Below are 19469 nucleotides of genomic sequence, written 5' to 3'. Positions count from 1 at the left end.
AAAATAAAATAAAGTTGGAATTGATTAAAAAGAGTTTGAATTTTAATTTAATAATTTTGGTACGAGTCTTTTTAGCAATATCTTTATTCTTGATTTTCTAAGATTAGAAAATCTTCGTCAATATAGAAAATATATGCTATACCAAGATCAAGATATCTTGGGTTTTGGGTGGATTTGTTTGACTCTTCGATATAAGGATAAGCCACCATCAACCCATGTTGTGTGGTGAATGGGTTTGCCCTTTGACCAATTCTTTATGTGTTTAAATTATTGGATTTAATTTAATTAATGGGGATGATTGTGATTAAAAATTAGTAATTAGGTTTATCAACTAACGAATCCTATTTTAAGAAACGTTTTGTTTTGAATTAGTATGTCATGCTTGTTTTATGTCATTTAGGTTGCCCCATAGGTAAATTAAACTTTTCATTCTTTTGGTTGGGGTATGGTTGTTTATGATATTTTATAATTTTATTGATTAAGGTTATCCAATGGTACCTATTTCATTTAGCGAAATACCGAAATTGCTCCTTTTGTAATTTTAATAGCCACCAACCCATCCGTCTTAAAATAAACTTCTAAGTAAGATGGACATTCAATAAATATTGTGTATCGGATATTCTAAAGTAATGTTTTTTCAAATTGGTTAGTATCCTCCCTGATATAAAATCTTCTTTTTATAGATGAATATCTAATCTTTACAAAATATTTGCCAATAAATATGGCTCTGCAAATAAAAGTTATTATAACTTTACCCATTATAGAGCTTACTCCCTTAAAATAATTTCTTAAGCTATAATACACAAATTAAAGCTAACATAAATCAAGTGAAAAGCAACATTAAAACTTTACATTATTAATTGAGGTAATAAAGTGTCGTGTGCGTGTTAGAAGATAATCGGATTGGGAAATTTCATCGCTTATTTGACCCGTTTAATTAAATGTGTTGTGTCGCGATGATTCATTTAATTAAAAGTCCGATTCGTGTCGTGTTGTTTTACATCAGACGTTCAAAAGATTTATCATGGATTGCATAAACTATTAGCTACATGGTATCTTCTTAGGTAGGTTGAGTCATTTTAATTTCAGGTAAGAAATCTCTACTTCTAACACACTACTAGAAAAATGTCAATTTCCGACGGATGTGTTCCGACGGACATGAAAATTCGTCGGAAAAAACGAAATTCCCGATGAATTTAAATTCCGTCGAAAATTGTCTGTTTTCTAATAGTGAACACGAACACAACTTGTTTCATTAAACTTGTCGTATTGTATTTAACCACTTAATTATACAACTTATAAACGCTTGACACTAACCCTTATTTCTCTTGTCCAGTGCATATCGTGCTGTCGTATTGTATCAATTATGTCGACTCTAATGTACATTATATTTATTTACTATACACTTGTTGCACTCAAAAGTTTTTGCCTCCCGAGTCCCCTAGCTTCTCTAGGCAACACTGCCCCCACCGTCTCCCAACCACCCTTCCACTCCCCAACCTCTTGCCCTCCCTTACTAGCCCACTCAGGAAAAAAGAGCTAATACAATATTGTAAAAGTAATTAGTTGTATGTGATCTAATTGAACTATAAATTTTATCTTCATTCTACTTATTTGTAAATAATAATGATACATCTATAATTTCAGATTAAAATGGGCGTGTTTTATATTACGAAATATATGTAAAAATTTAAATTATTAGGAGAAAATAAACCACCTTTTTAATCCAAAATTTGTGAAAAATCACCTTTTAAATTTCTTTTTTTTTGTAATAATCAAGAACCACGATTACATACTTTTTATTTCAATTTATTGCATATGAAACATTGACTAAAATATCCAATGTTGACTAAACACGGTCTTTGCACTGCATTACTAATCACCAAAACTTACACCCTCTCCCCCCTCTCTAATTTTCCACTCTTACTCGCGGTTACAACTTCCTCTTTGTTCTCGCTCACTATTCTTCATCAATCCTCACCAAATTTGCAAATCAATTTGACAAGTGCAACAAGTTTATGACATATTGTTCAATGTTGTTGCCAATTGCCCATCTCAACAATTTTCAACCCTTTGATTGAATGATTGTTGACGAGGTTAGTTGTACAGCTTACAAGTTTTAAATATATGAGCAGGGCTTCAACCTTGCTATTGGAACACAACATCTACACTCGATGGTTGAAGGAGATTAAAATGTGACAGTATACCTAAAATAATTATAACGCCATCACCTTTGCCTCAAATCTCAATTCAATTAGCAAATCTTACGAGTGTGACAATATATATGTACTCCATATCATATATCATCCGTTTACTACCACCTACACATAGTAGAAAAGAAATAAAAATAAAAATGTACTTCGCACGTGGGAATATTACATGGTTGGAAATGTAGGGGAAAGTCGTTAACAAAGTCTACTTTATTGAGGGTATGTAAATCAATCTTCTTTAGAAAAGAAACAAAAAAATATTCTCATTGAAAAAAAAAAAAAAAAAAAAAAAGAAAAAGGTTTATCCCAAGCTCCTTGGTGGATCCTTCCAGATCCTTTGGAAAATCTTGGTCCAAATCTGGGGATGCTAACAGGAGGCCCAGCATGAATGATATTGCTATGACAGTTCACCCTATTACCCATTCTTATCGCTGTCCCCTTATCACCATTCTATTTCCAAATCAATTAAAATTAGAGCATGGAGCTCACAATTTTTTTTCAACTTTTTTTAGGGGAAGATGAAGTCAGGTTTAGGGCCCGTCCTTGAGATACGCGGTTCATAATTATATTCGTGGCTTCCCGTGTGTGGATGTGAAAGTAGAGTTAGGCATAGGTCGGACTAAGCAAATCCACAAGGCTACATGTTGTGAGTATGACTCGTACTCAAGTGAGTTAGGTTTAGAACAATTTAAGAAAAACCTATGTTATGGTAGGTTGTGTCAATCTTTCATAAATGAAAATCAAGTGAGCCAGATTTGGAATGATTCAAGAAAACCTATGTTATGGTAGGTTGTGCAGTCAATCTTTCATAAATAAAAATCAGGTACGATCTAACCTATGTGATAATAGATTTTTTTTAGGTCACAAATAGATTGGTTTTGGCATGTCGTACTTGTGCTACATTTTGAAGATAATTAGGGCGGCTAACGCGCACGATGCGCGATGCGCGCATCATAGTTAGCCATGTTCGGAAGTTCTTTTGGTTTGACATTTTTAGTAGAGTTAAATAGTTATGTAAACAAATATTTTTAGGGGTATAAATGTCCACACGCTATTCTTAAGAGGTTGAAAAAAACAATTAACATTAATGAGGACAAAATGACAAATACATAAATAAACATTTTAGGGACAACATAATCATCTCAACACTATTCATAAAGTGCGGTCATACTTTTAAAAGAGATAAATACGTAAATAAACATTTTTAGGGGCATAATAGTCTCAACACTATTTATAAGAGTTTAGTTTACTCAAACTTTTAAAACGGTAAGGATGTCTAACCAGTGGCGGCGGTTCAAGGATTTTTCCCTTATGAGTTCGGAGTGTCAGCTCGAAGTTATCGAACATATATAACATAATATAGTTAACTGATTTATATCGGTAAATATAATATAAAACGTGTACGAAATAAAAATATGATTGTGTAAAATAAAATTTAAGCTTTGATTTTAATGAAAAGGAAGCAATATATATATATTTACCGGCTAGTATATAAAATGTTAAACAAAAAGTATGATTGTGAAACAATATATACGCAGTATTTGTATATTCTTTGATTTTAATGAAAAGTAAAGCAATATACAAAAAAAAAAAAAAATGTAACCAAAACAAATCGTTAAAAAAGAATGTTAAAAACGTGAAGTAAAAATAACTTGTTTAAAAAATTAGAAAGGGGTTTAGCAGGTTTCGATCCCGTGCCAACAAGCTTATTGAAAGTATTTCACTTGTAGTGCTTAACCGCTGAACCAAGAACATGCATTGCAATTTATGGCAGCTGTTTTTGTATTTAACCTATATTTGTGGTTTCTTCAAATTAGAATTTTCCCCAAATCTAGTATGTGTTCAGGAACCCACTGAACCCATACTGGAACCACCAGTGCGTCTAACCACATATATCTTGTGTCATGCTAAGCTTGTGAAAGGCTCATGATGGGTTGATTCACTTTTGTGTTGTGTCTATCAGATTGTAGGGTCAGCTCGACCCATTGTCCAACTATTTGTAGAAGTGTTGCACATTTAAATTAAACCCAAGGAGTCGCAAGCTAAACTAATCAAATTCAAAGTAATACTCCCTCCATTTCAATCTACAAGGTTATACCTTGCTAATGCATAAGATAATTATTTCTAACATTGATTGATATTTATTAGGATTAATTAGACCTGATCAAGTATGGCCCGGCCCGACCCTTTTTTTTGGGCGGGTTAGGGAATGCGTTTTTATGCATATTTAGTTGATTTTTTAGGCCCGGCCCGAAAAGCCCGACCATTTTGGGCGGGTTTTGGCACAAAAATTTCGGCCCAAAGCTTGGCCCGGCCCGGACCGAGAAGTGGGCAAATTTTTTTAGCTCCGACCCGGCCCGCCCAATGATCACCTCTAGGATTAATACCGCTTTTTAATCCCAACTTTCACCAATTTATTTTCATTAATCCCAACTTTGGATTATTCCTCAATAATCCCAACTTTAAGGTGGCCTATCATTCTTCATACCCAACCGGTAACTAAAAATATTATATCTGGTCACTTGACACGTGTCAAGTCCTGATTGGTCTAAAAAAAACCAAAAAAAACCACAAAAAAAAAAACCACAAAATCAGAAAAACCCGGCTAACCTCCCCTCCCCCACCGTCCCACCCTAATTTCCACTACCACTGCCCAGTCCGCCGCCCCTCCCTTCGCCGGAACGCCGCGTCTCCCCTACCCCTTGCGTCGCCGTTTTCCCCCCTCCCTAAAAACCCCTCCCATTCCCCCATGCAGCCATCAAAACCCCAAAATCGCAACCACGAAACCCACAATCACAGCCACGAATCTCCAAAATTGCAGCCACCGGCCACAAAAACAGAGGTTTATGCCAAAAATCCCAAATTGCTCCTCCCACCACCACAAAACCTTAGCGGCTAGGGTTTTCGATGGTGGGGGAGGGATTTTTGGTGGTTTTCGAGAGTGGGGAGGTGGTTTTAAGGGGTTTTCGAGTGGAAAAAGAGGTTTCAAGGGAAGGAGTGGTCGCCGGAAAACGGGAAAGGAGATAAAGAGGGAGGTTGGGAAATTATAGCAGGAAAACGGGAAAGGGAGATAAGGAGGGGGGGAATTAGCGGCGCAAGGAGATGGGGAATAACATCAACTAGTGGTGTGGTTTTTGGGGTTTGGTTGGTGGCCGGAGTTGGAAGGGGTTTTATTGGTGGTCGGGGTTGGGGTTTCGGGGAGGGGGATGGTGGTTTAGAGAGTAGTTGCCGGAGCGGCGACTCCGGTGATGGGGGAGGGCCGGAGGTCCGACAAGGGAGGTGGCTGGCTGGGCGGGTTGCCGGATTGGCTGGGTGGTCAGGGCTTTGGCTGGGTGGGTTTTTATTCTTTTTTGGTTTTATTTTGTTTTTTTTTTTAATTTTTTAACCAATAAAGTTGCGCCACATGTCACTTTAACAAAAAAAAAATACAAAAACAAAATTAACCCATTCAACCGGTAACCGGTTTTTGGGATTGAAGAAAGATAGGCCACCTTAAAGTTGGGATTATTGAGGAATAATCCAAAGTTAGGATTAATGAAACTAAATTGGTAAAAGTTGGGATTAAAAAACGGTATTAATCCTATTTATTATCCTCTGTTTTTTAATTTACTTGTCTCATAGCCATTTTCACATGATACAAATGTAAATAATGTAGAGAGAAAAAAAAGGGCAGGTAAGTATAAGACTTAACTCTACATTTAAAAGAAATGGTAAGTAAATGACTTAGCTCTTAAAAAAAAATTAAAAAATAGGATAGATAAAATGAGAAACCCAAAAATAAAATAGAGCAAGTAAACGGGACAAGCGTAATATGAAATACAAAGTTATATGTAGTACATCAATTTTCTCCCAATCTCATTTTTCCATTGTAATTTCCAAATAATTAATTTTTTTTGTTCTGATTGATGGTGTAATAGTTTTCGAGCTAGATTTGGAATTGCATGTCTCTTTTTCATGGTGAACCACCTTATACTTTTTAGTGTTTACCTTTAGAAACTAATCATGATGCTCTTACTTTAATTATAGAACCTCTTGTATAGTAAGTCTCAAAATCCACACACACCATCTTTCTACCATGATGAGTAAAACTTAAAAGAATAAAGATAGATGTTTCAAGTCTTTTTTCACATGAACTCTTTTGAAGATGGGTTTCAAATTTGCTAGTTGGTTTTACTTATATTAGTTGATTATATATTTACAAATTACAACATTTCTTTGATTTGAAGTTTGTAATTAATTTAAGGTAGAGCTGATCAATCGAAATTAAGGACAATTGTCGACTCCAAAATTGGGCCACATTTAAGGGCTTTTATGCTAAGTGATGGAATTTTGGGCCAAAATGGACCAAACCTTTTGGGCCCAATATCAAGTGAGCCAAGCCTATCACCTCTATTTTAAAAGTAATATCACAGGGTAGTAATAAGAAGAAAAAAAATACGAAGTATATCAATGTGTTTGGGATTACTGGCTAATAGTTGATGAGAATATGAGATGTCGCAAATATTGCCGAACATGTGATCAAATGGAGGACAAGGATTTCTGTTCATAATTTGATGATCCCTCCATTGCACTTATCTTGAACAGCTTCGCGAATGCAGCTTCACTCCATTGTGACCAATGGAGGGAAGTGCCAATAATTCTAACACTATGGCGGAATTATGAGGCAAGGGAAGCCAACTTCCCGGTACATGATCACCTTGTGCCTGGAGTAACTCGGTCAAAGCTTGTGTGGAGTAGATAAGGACTTCTTTTGGGGTGGGAGAGGATCAAGCATTCATGTACCGAGGAAGTCCCTATATGACATTTAGTTCGAAACAACTTTATAGCAAGGCCTACACGCTACATTCGTTAAAATGGGGTGCAGTTTTCTATAGAAGTACTAAATAACAAACAACAATGTAGATGTAACAAAGTAATACTATAATCACGTACGTGGGAATTCTAGCACGCTGAAAAACCACAAGGGTTGTGTATTAATAGCTGTTAAGCTTAAAAATAGCCTAGCATAAGAACTTGTCATCTTGTTAAAGTACATACCCATCTTAATATGAACACTAATCAGCTAATTAGTTTTACCTGGCTAGTAGCAACATAGGCAACACTTCTTTAAACTTCCAGCACCTTCAGAGACTGAATCGAGCTGAGTCTATGTTGATTCCGGAACTAGTAATTTAGCCAAAAGAGTAACCTTTTCTGAAATTATACTACTCTGCTCGACTTGATATCTGCTCAAATATCATCAATAAATTTACTTAAAATGCAGCAATGCAGAATCAATCATATTCTTTGTTTGTTGTAGTTGAGTATAATTCTTTTCTCTTGGCGCTCCAAGGATTCGAGAGGAGCTTAAGTTCGTCAGATTAGGAGAAATAACTAAGTTCATTCTAAAGAGACATGATATAAAATAGGACCTTTTAAGGAAAGCTCACTTACATAGCATTTCAACAAAGGACATTTGCCAGCTTCAAGGAGCCGAAAGCTGATGACATTTTTTGGCTTTAACTGTTTGCAGCTTGAAACTGTTTCCATCCTTTACTAATATATGCTTGACCGCTACTATTCCAGTAATTCAGCTTCACTTGCCAAGACTTCCCTTTTCCATCTATGACCCTCGCATTACAGCACATCCTTCGGAGACCATTTAACACCACAAATGATTTAGGAAGATACTGCACTCGTTTTCATGAACTATCAGAAGACTAATAGGTGATTTGTAAAATGAACTGCAACTTTATAGCTACTTATGTAACAGACTAACAGGAAAGTGTTTCAGCAGATAATATGCAATACTATACGCGACAATCCAAACATGTATAGATGTAAGTACCCTAACCTCAGGGGAATGTGGAAACTTTTATATTGAGGTCCACAAGGTGTATAGATGGCATAGCATGATATAATTACAACAACAGAAAAAAAAAACAAGAAATAAGCAATAGCCATGATATAAACACTATGATCGAGTTCTTGTTTGAAAGTTGAAACTCTATCAAATTGACAAATTATGGTCCTGTTACTAGTATGTAGAGAATGTACTCTTGTCATTGTTCTATAAGAATGTTCAAAAAGTCAGAAGACCCTCGAGTTTTGTAGTTTTTGGTGTCCATTCTCATACAGTTATACATTACAAGTTAGTATAAGATGATACTTCGCAGAAAAACAACTGATATATAAATATACATAGGCAGAAGAAATCAGAACGAAATTCTTGGAGAGTAATAGACTACTTGATTGCGAGTAGATCTTAATGAAAAACTTACAACAACGCCTTTTTTTATGCTATAGGAAGTGAGAGTGATACGGCAGCTTGGGGATTGGCATTGCCTATTTAGTACTGGTGAAGTTGCATTTTCAGTTTCAGAGTCCTGCCGTTTCCTTTTGCGAGTTGACAAAGTAGTAGATCGAAAGTTCATTTTGGATGTATCCTTCCTTGAGCCTATAGTATCAATAGTGAACAAACTATGTTAAGCATCACCATTAGAATATCACCAATAGCATAGTGTTTAGGCAAAAGCAATATCATGATGAAATGATCCGATAATTTAATTAAGTCGTCATTTGGTTGACATGAAAATACATATATAAGACGTATGCCTTGTATGGAACATTTCATGGTTAACATACTCCGTAGTTTTTGGAATATTTTAGCCAAGTAGCCAACACACTTTTTTGTTGATTTCACTTTATCTATTTCATATTTGTTTTAACAATTTGTAATATCAACGTTACACAATAAATTATTTGACACTATCGATGCAACATTTATTTTTTTTGGAAAACTCGATGAAACATTATATGTCATTCATAAGTATTACCATTGAGCTTAATATGGTGATCGGAGGACATCGAAAATCTTCGCTCGCATTTGGTAACAGAGTCATAGACAGAAACACAGAAGATAAAGTTGTTTTGATATACAAATACCAAAACATCATTCACTTCCAATTGATTAACAATGCAAAATTTCTTCCAACCATCTAACAAGTGGCGATCGCCTTCGATTTCTACAATCCAATGACGGTGAGGCTGACCCTTTGTCGTCAGCACCACCGTCGAAGACGGACAACCCTGCAACTCCGTCTTTAGGTTGCTTGAGAATGACAATGGAAATGACTGCATTCAAATGCAAATGAAGCAATAATGTAAGATAAAGATATAGGCCATCAAGTATACTTCGTATTATTATTATTCAAGAAAATACGAGTTTTAAAAAAAAATTGTTATCACGTGGCATTTTCATAATTAAATCATAATTTTTGTATGAATGTGGGCTCCACAATTAATGGTGATTGGATAAAGTTATTGATTTATTTATGAAAATGTCATGTGATAAACGGTTTTGTTAACTACCGAGAGAAACAACTGGGGCAAGTTCTTATTTTTCATTTGATTTTTTTTAGTTGTTTTACTTTGACTTGACATGTTCGGATGTTCATTAATGCTTAACTTAGACCCCTACTTCTTTTGTTTTAAATTGGTTGACGCATTTCTTTTTACTCCATGTTCCACCCATATCAAAACAATTGACTCAGCTTAGCCTTTTGCAGTACTTACAAAATCCACTTTGATCAATGTTAGTTTATATATACTAGTATTAAGAATAATGTTATATATAGCCCTAAAGGTTATGAAGAAGTATTTAACAGCTTTTCTAATTTAGTATTAATTTAGATTTATATGACAAAATCACGCGCAAATCAGTGTAATTAATACTGTATTATTTTTCATTTGTTTTTCCATTTTTAGCTCCTTATATCGTTATATGTAGCCCTTGAAGCTATATATAGTATTTTTCATATATTTATTACGTGGATACTTGTTTTAATTGTCTCTATTGACATACATGTCTTATCAAACTGGGACCTGAATTTTGAAACAAAGAGTGTATCACGTTATTCCATGCATAAATTCATTCGTAGATTCTCTAATTATCAACAATTAAAACTATATAAATTTTATATTTTGAAAATGCACATTAAGAGAATTCTAACAAGATCGCTAACACTTTTTTTTATTCCATTTCAATAAATTACAAAAGCTAATCTTAATAGAGTTCGTGAATAATTTCGATAATCAAAATATGTCACCTAATTTAGAGTTAGTACTAAACAAGAATGAAAGTTGCTGGGCTAAGGGAGAGTCAGTTAAAAGATAGAGAAACATACAAAGGAGTTGAGGAAATTAGGAAGGAGGGGCTGCATGAATCGATTGTCATTAATGCTGCAACTCTTCAGTTTTGAAGTTTTGATTTTGATTTTAATTTTGATGGTTTTACCATCTTTTGCATGTGTTTTGCAACAGTTACCAAACTTAGGAACCTACCAGAGTTTCCAAGCACTATTAAAACCACTAATGCTAGAATGCTAGATTAGATTGCTCAAACACGCTATGTACTTCGTGTCTAACGTGGGCCTTGTACTCTCCCTAGGGGTGAGCAAAAGTTCTAGGCACCTGAAATTGGAACCAAAAATGATTAGGAACATACAAGTTCGGAGCCGGTCAAGTACTCGATTATGCAACATCATATGTTACACTAAATAAATTTAGAAGTATAAAAAATAAGTTGAAAGTATGCAATTATTAAATTAAAAAGTATTATTAATACCTAACACAAATAAAATAGCTTTATGTTGTGTTAAAAAAAAAAAAAAAAAAAAAAGCTTTATGCACATATAAATATAAGTATTAAACGATAAATTAAAAATGAAAATAGACCTAAACAAATATCAGAGTATAATTTGTATTACATTTTAACAATTATATATTTAAGTGGATACCCAAAATCGGAACTAAAACTGATGCCCAATGGTTCCAATTCCAATTCCTAAATTTTATGATCAGGTTGCACCAGTTTCAATTTTGATTTCGAATTTTAGGACTCGATCCCAATCAATTCCGGATCTAGTTCTTAAAATTTTAACCGAGTAGCCGGTTTGCTCACCCCTACTCTCCCATGTGACTATACGTATACATTTATGTACTCCATTCATTTCGTAATACTCCTTCCAAGCTTCCATTTTATAATTTGGAGTACTACCTTTGTCTCAAAATAATTGACGTGCACACAGTTGATGCACTATTTTGACTTTATTTTCATTTTAATTAAATAAAAATAATAAATATTAAAAAAAATTACACTTGGTCGCTACTATAGACCCCGTTTGCCAACATTTCAGATAGTTGGTAGATAGTCATTGCATCATTATTTTTTTCCCCAAAAGAAGAATCTGCTTCGCTACTTAAGTCGCTAAAGCGAAATTTTTGGACAGAAAAACTCACTGACGCTAACTCATTTATGTCAATTTCTTATTTTAGTAGCAAGCTGGTGTCAATCCAACAAGTGATGCAAGCTAAGTTGGTGTCAACAATAACAAAACACCACAAAGTTGGTGTCAATGAGAGTATTTTTGCCTTATATTAAGACCTATTTAATTAACAACATATTTAATAATAAAATACGTTTTTATACATTAATTAAAATAAATTGTAGGCAAAGTTAATACATCCCCTGTTCTCTTTCAAATGCAACACGTACTTCTCATTTTACGCATGACGCCTGTCAATACGTTATTTCAATTATTAAAATATTTTATTATTGATATGAAATTTTTTTAAAAAAAAAAAAAACAAATCTAACAAGATCTCACATGACTATATTTTTTTTTAACCATAAATCAATAAAGCTAGTCAAAGTAGAGTATATAAATAGTATAAAAATCAAAATGTTGCATTAAAAAGAAACACATAGTAGAACATATAAAGGACACAATACACTTCAAATTAAACTTATTCATTAGGTAGCATTTGTTCCATTCGTTCTTACATTATTAACCATGCATGACCCCTCGATGCTAGGGATCACGTCGCTCAAACTTTCTAGCGCAAATATGTTTACCTTTTGAACGAAACATAGCAAGATGTTTACCCCTCATAATTTGATCCACGTAGGCAACAGAGCGTAGGCCCATACGGGCATACAACGATTGTACCTTTGATGAGTGATTATTAACAACTTCCATCTGAAAGTTCTCTATACAATTTCCACACATTTGAGTAAAGAATTGCATTACTTCCTCTTGAGAAACCGGGAAACCTCGTGAAAATGTGAGAAATAGGGTCCTATCTTCAATTGGAGCCTCAAATTCTAATTTCCAACCCCATATCCCTTTACTAGGAACAATAGCATTTAAAGGCACAATAGAGATTTCAAGTGGACCAAATGTAGGGTGAGGAAAACCAGGAACAAAAAAAGGGCGGTTGAGGGTCAAATTAGAAGACTTTTGCAAAACTTGCATTAAAATGTCAGTAAAAATCCAAGCACAAACATCATTTAGATAATCTTTTACACAACTAATTGCGGTGTATTTCATGTCGCATATAATTTTCAAGGATATTTCTTTGTCCATCATTCTTGACAAGAGATGAAGGCTACCGCCATGAGTGGTTGGTGTTTTTGTTTTAAGGCAATTGATGCACAAAACAACTTCATTGATTACAGCATCAAGAAGGTTATCCGATAAATCTGCTAATTTGCTTATGATTTTGCAATGGTTTGCATCCTCTAGCCAAAACAACAAGGCCATAATCAACAATGCTTGGGATGCTTGTATTTTCAAAGCAGTGACTAGCTTTGAAAAGAGAACACGATCAATGGAATGAAAGAGACGGAGTTCAAAAAGTGTGATGGAACCCATGGTGGGAGTGAAGTGGTAAACTAAACCAAAGGGGAGGGTGTGTTGGAGTGGACAACTTGGGTATATATACAACATAGTTTTAAGCTAATTCAATTTTATAAGCATTTTCTTCATGCCAATCGTCATAGGAGTTATGAGTTAAAAACTAAATAAAACTCAAGTGATACATCACGTTTACTAATCAAATTAAAGTAGCTAATATTCACTTAATTTGGTAGAGAGAAAATTAATATGACTTAATATAAGTATGGAATAGCTGATTAAATGCAATTAAGCCAACAAGGGAGGATATTTAAGGCCATCTATAATCCCAAATAAGATAAAATCCTAAAATTAATTGGTAATTATTAGTGACTTAGTGTAATAACTTATCAAACTTATTTGTTATTATTCCTCATCTTCTCTACTCCTTTTTAATGTGAAACAATAAATAGTCACAAATCACATATGAGTTATTAAGTTAACTCTATGACACTGATATTATCTCTAAGCTAGTGAGTTGATTGAACAAGGTCACAAAAGGCATATAGCCATCCTCACATGTTTAATTTTATGCACCAATCACTTTGGTAAAGAAAGTTCAATTTCAAAACAACAACAACAAAAAAAAAAAAAAAAAAAAAAAGTCACAAATTTTGGTTGTAACTGACTTGTGTGAATTGATATCAATACAGATTATGTATTAAATGATCATTTAATACAATGTTAATCAAATTTTAAAAATTCTTAATAGGTAAGGAAATGGATAATACCAAATTATTTTTTGGGTTAAAAGGATCATGCACTACATATGGTTACAAATCATACATGGATAGAAATAAATGGAAACATAAAAATTCTAATAATTTTCCTAACATATATCAACATAATTCTTTAATTAGATGCTAAAAGGAATTATACAAAATAATGAGTAAGGCACCGTTCACTTCAACTTATTTTTGTTGAACTGAAATTATTTTAACTCAATTGAAATTATTTTTGCCGAACTTAAATGAATTTTATTGAAATGAAATTAATTTTACTGAACTTGAATTATTTTTACTGAAATGAATTTTTTTTTTACTGATTTTCTATTATAAAATTACTGATTTTTACTAAACTGAAATTATTTTTACTGAACTGGACTTATTTTAACTAAACTGAAATTATTTTTACTAAAATAAAGATGTCAAAACCACACTCGACTTGACCCAATCCGAAATCGATCCAAAAAATATTCAATTCAGATTTCAACTCGCATGGACACAATAATTTAATATGCCTCAAATTTGAAATTACACCCGACACTATCCGACCTCATCAAACGCGACTCAAACACCTGAATTGATACCTCTATCTCTAAGTAATACTAATGAATACCACATGTAATCACATCAGCAATAAAATAATGCTACATTCGTTTTTCTAAAATCTACTCACTTTCACTTTATTCATCTCATTTTATGTTAACATGTTATTCATATTTCTATCATTTATTACTCCACTTTGTGGGACTCAGTTGTATTATATAAATCTTTTAATCTATTCCTTTCTTCATTTTAGCAAAAGTATTCACATACATGGTCCTCATTTTTACTTTTCTTTAATTTATGTACGTACGTATAATAAATGAATAGAAAGAACCCAAGAAAATGAAGGGTGTAAACATTACTCTGTACTCCATTAAACAAAACAAAATAAAAAAAAATACACGCCCTACGTTTTTTAATATGTGCTCCTCTTTCCTTTTTCGGTATTTACTTAATAAGTGCTCCATTACTAATTTTGGAAAGTTTTAACAATATTTTACTCCCTCCATCTCATTATTAAGCGATTGTTTTCCTAATTAGGTGTCCCAAAATTAAGGGCCTGGTTCTAATTTTGTTTAATGTATAATTACATACATACCCCTTTCTTTTTTATACCTTACTAAACTTTCCTAAATGGAGTACCTTTTAAAATTGGTGTGCACATTATTTCACACATGCTTTATCATTATTGTCTCAACTAGAAAACAAACTATTGTACTCTTTATAATTATTCCCAATGTACTTCACACATGTTTTTATACTTCCTTCATTTACATTAAAATCCGTAAAATATGAAAAATGAACACTTAATAATGGGACGGATTGGAGGGAGTAATACATTGGTCCCACTATTGCTCCCCACCATTCCATTTTTTTTTTTTTAATATTTTCCCCTCTCTCTCTCTCCTCCCTCCTCCCTCCTAGTATCCACTTTTTATTTCCCATGAATAAAAATCATCCCAATTGTATTTTTTGTGATTTTTATATTCTCAATGACCCCACTTGCATAATAATGTAATGTATCCAATTATTTAACCTAAAACTCTGTGAAAATAAAAATGGAACACTTATTACAAAACATAGGGAATAAATAATAATGTTCTAATAAAATAAATGAACTTAGCCAATTTTTGTTGATGTTGCTATTATTTAAGGTTTAGAATCAATTTTTTTTTTTTTTTTTTTTTTTAGGAAAAGCAGTCAATATGGTGACCTCTTAGTGACAGACTAGAAAGTTTAAATGAGTTAGACAATATTCACTTCAGTCTTTATCTTGAAAAAAATTATTCTGTAAAATTAATTTAAATTTAATAAAAAATAAATAATTTCAATGCAATATAAGTTTTTTGTTTGTTTAGAGCATATAAGTGGTTTAAGTTAAGCAAAAATAAGCTTTAATCAATAAAAATTAGCATCTTTGATGAAAATAAACATTATTTTTTAAAAAAAGAGAGAGAGAGAGAATTAGTAAAAATAAGTTTTAACCAAAAAAATAATTAAAATTTCTAGCAAAAGTAATTTAATTTAGTAAAATAATTTAAGTTCAACGACAAAAAAAAAAAAAAAAAAAGTTCAATATAAATATCAAGTAATAAAAAGAACATAACCTTAGTTTACCTTTTAAATGAGCTAACCTACTGGCCTGTTAGTTCACCTTATTTTATACTTATTTTTGATCTAATATGTTCATAGAAGTTCAGATTAGATTAGTTCAAAAAACATAAGTTATGATAAACGTATGTACCCATTCATGTTCATATTACAGCTTAAATAAGTTTTAATAAGAGTTAATAAGTTTAGATACGATAAGATAAGTTCACATAAGTAAAAATCATGTAAATATATAAAATGCTCCGATCTGTGCATCTCAATGATGTTATAATGTTAGGTAGCGAGCTTGTTATAAAAGAAAACTACAAGAATTTAATTATGTTTTCCTTGTATTTCCAAATATATTGTTTAAAATGTATCTATTCACTTTCACTTTATAAAGGCTTATTTTTAGTTAAACATATCTAATTTTAGTATCATTATTGAACTTATTTTTATCAGAACCTATTATAGGTGAAACTATTAAAAAAAAATTAATACGTTTAAATTAGATGATTTCAAGAAAAATAAGGATTATAAATATAATTTATTTTCATAATAAATAAAGTCTAAGAAATGAGCACTTTTTTTTTGGAGTGGAAAATTACACTTTGGAATATTTAATATCTTTTTAATTCATAATTTTTTTTTTTAACAAACCCTCTCTTATAAATCATCTATTTCACAATAAACTAGTTTGGGCTTGGGCAATGCCTCAAGTTATTACATGGGGTTAACCATTAGTATACATTTACTTTATAACCTAGGCTATGTTTAGCTCACTTTATGTCAAAAATTAGTTAAAACCAGATCATATCAGAAAACCTTAAGTTGTGAACATACTTTATTACATATTACTCCCTCTGTCACAATTTGATTGTCACTTTTGTCATTTTGGATGCCCTTAAATGTTTGTCACATTTCACATTTTTAGATTAAATAATACACATTCCCTTTGGGCAGGGGAAAGGGAATGATAGAAATGGAAAAAAAAAACAACAACAAAGGAAATGATTTCCATGGAATCTCATTCCCTTTGACTATTACTGCGAACCAAACGGCCCTTTAATTTCTCCTTAATTCCCGTGATTTTCTATCAAAAATGACAATCAAATGGGGACAGAGGGAATAATAAAATATACATTAATAGTAATCTAATAAGACCCTACTTGATAATTTTTTTCTTTATTGATTAGCGTACAAATAAGGTCAAAGTTTATGAAACCAAATCATGTCATATAATAAGCAAATAAGGTGAATAACCTTAATCTTCAATTCTCGTAAATAAATTTGTAATTCACTAAATAGTACTCCCTTTATCAATCTCAGGATAAATGACACATTAGACTTTTTTCACCATTTGTATACTGACTTTGATCATTTTTTTTTGTAAAATATTATAAATTAATTTTAGGTAATTTATCATTGATACCCTCCAACTTTTGGCTTTTAACTTTGATATATACTCATCATTAAATTTTCATTATCAGCGGTACCCTCATAATTTAATCCTAATTACTAAAATAAGTACGCCGTTAATAAAAAGTTAATTTAGTTAATTTGAAACGTTTTAGTTGGAAAAATGAGGAAAAGACTTCAATGCCCTCCCATTTAATCTCTCTCCAACCTTTCCCTCTTAAAATCAATTCCCACCACATTAACCTTATAAATACACACTCTGCTTTCTCGTTTTTTTTGCTTTCTGTTTATCTTTCGTTTTTTCTTTTTTTTTTTGCTTTCTCAATTTTTTCTTTAAGTCGAATCTGCAATGGCTTCCTCTTCTGGCACAAGATCATTTGCAAGCCGTAGAAATTACAACAAAAAATAAGCACTAACCTTTTACAATCCACAAAGCAGGCTTGAATCTTCAAGAATTTTGCTTCTGATGCGCGACAATTAGGGTTTGAGGATGAATACGAACAGGGGAGAGAATAAGGGAGATGAACGATAAAAATTTGGAGTAAATGTTGACAGTTGAGTTTGGAGGGAGAAATAAAGAGTTAGGGGCATTTTTGTCAAGTCAAGTCTATGCATAAATCCTGTCATTAACACTAATTAAACGTTTTATTAACGGCAAGCTTACTGTAGTAATTAGGATTAAATTATGAGGGTACCGTTGATAATGAAAATTTAATGATGAGTATCAAAGATAAAAGCAAAAGTTGGAGGGTATCAATGATAATTACCCTTAATTTTATCAAGACTTATATTGTTATGTAGGTAATAATATAAGGTTTCATAATATCACCTTTTTATATATTTTCAGCTTAGTTGCAACTTTGAGCTCGACACGGATTCTAAGAAAAAATTTCATAATGGTTAATCAATGAATTAAAGAATAGTAAATTAAGGGTAGGAGAGAGAAAATGAGGGTAATTAATAAATTGACCAACACCACCAACAAGGCAACAACAGTCACACACCAACCATTGCCCAACACCAACCACCCACCTCACAGCCTGAACCACCCGGAAACCACCTACACGCACCCGAAAAACCCTAAAACCACCACCTCTCAGCCCGAAACCACCCCCTTCTCAGCCCAACCATCCACAAGCACCCCGAACAACCCTAAAATCACCCTCTCTCAACCCAAACGACATCGAAACCACCCCCTGTCAACTTGATTTTTTTTTAAAAATCAGATCTAAACGACCTAGAGCACCACTGAAATCGATCAGATCTTGAGCAGCCACCTCGAGCATCGAAACAGCCTCAAGCAGCGACAGATCTTGAGCACCGACGATCTCGAGCACCGAAATCAGACCTCGAGCAGCGACGACATTAACGGTCGTGGTTAGATGCGGCGGCGACGTTGAGAAGGTGGTGTCCAAACCACCTCTAGGCACTCCATAACCATCCCAAACTAGCCCAACCATCCCTTAGAGCATCAGATCTAATTAATTTTATTTTTTAAAAAAAGAAGAAGAAGAAGAAGAGAGAGAGAGAGAGAAAAGAACACCGGGGGAGGAGGCGGCGTTCAAGGTGGTGATGAGCAGCAGCGTTGAAGGTGGTGGTTTGAGGTAGCGGCGACAATGCTAAAGTGGTGGTCTTGTAATTTTGTGGGAGATGACGATGGATGTGAATGATTTTTAATTGATTGTTGATTTAATTGGGTGACAATATTATGTTAATTAAGGTAGATTAGAAGTTTAATGAAATCTGATTTAGGTAACTAATTGTGTTTAATTATGAAATATTTACTAAAAGTATTTTTGTACTTTTATTTAAAAAAACTTATTAGAAAAGGAAAAAAATTGAAAAGTTACAACTAATGTGTGGCAAAAGTTGCAACTAATATGTAATGGTCTAATGGAGGTAGTACATTAGGTCAACCTTGTGCATTGATATGTGTGTCAAGCTTTTGACTATATCAATTACTTTAAGACGGAGAAAATATTATTTTGTTAAATAAAAAGTAGGACATAATTTGGTGATAAGACATTTTATTTTATAATTAGAGGTCACTTGTTGTAAAAGACATGCATGAAATGAAAGGAGAAGGGCGCTACGTGGCATGTGTATTTCTTTTGTAATATAGTGTAGATTATAGAAAGGTTAATGAAGGATTGAGTAAGTTTTAACACTAAGAAATTTATTTCACTTTGTTGAATTCGTTGGATGTATGTCATATCTAGGACATACTCATACATACCCCAAGTAAAAAAATCAATTCTTCTTATACA

Source organism: Chenopodium quinoa, unplaced genomic scaffold (assembly GCF_001683475.1).
Source record: "Chenopodium quinoa cultivar QQ74 unplaced genomic scaffold, ASM168347v1, whole genome shotgun sequence".
Lineage (NCBI taxonomy): Eukaryota > Viridiplantae > Streptophyta > Magnoliopsida > Caryophyllales > Amaranthaceae > Chenopodium > Chenopodium quinoa.
This window is presented reverse-complemented; position numbering follows the sequence as displayed.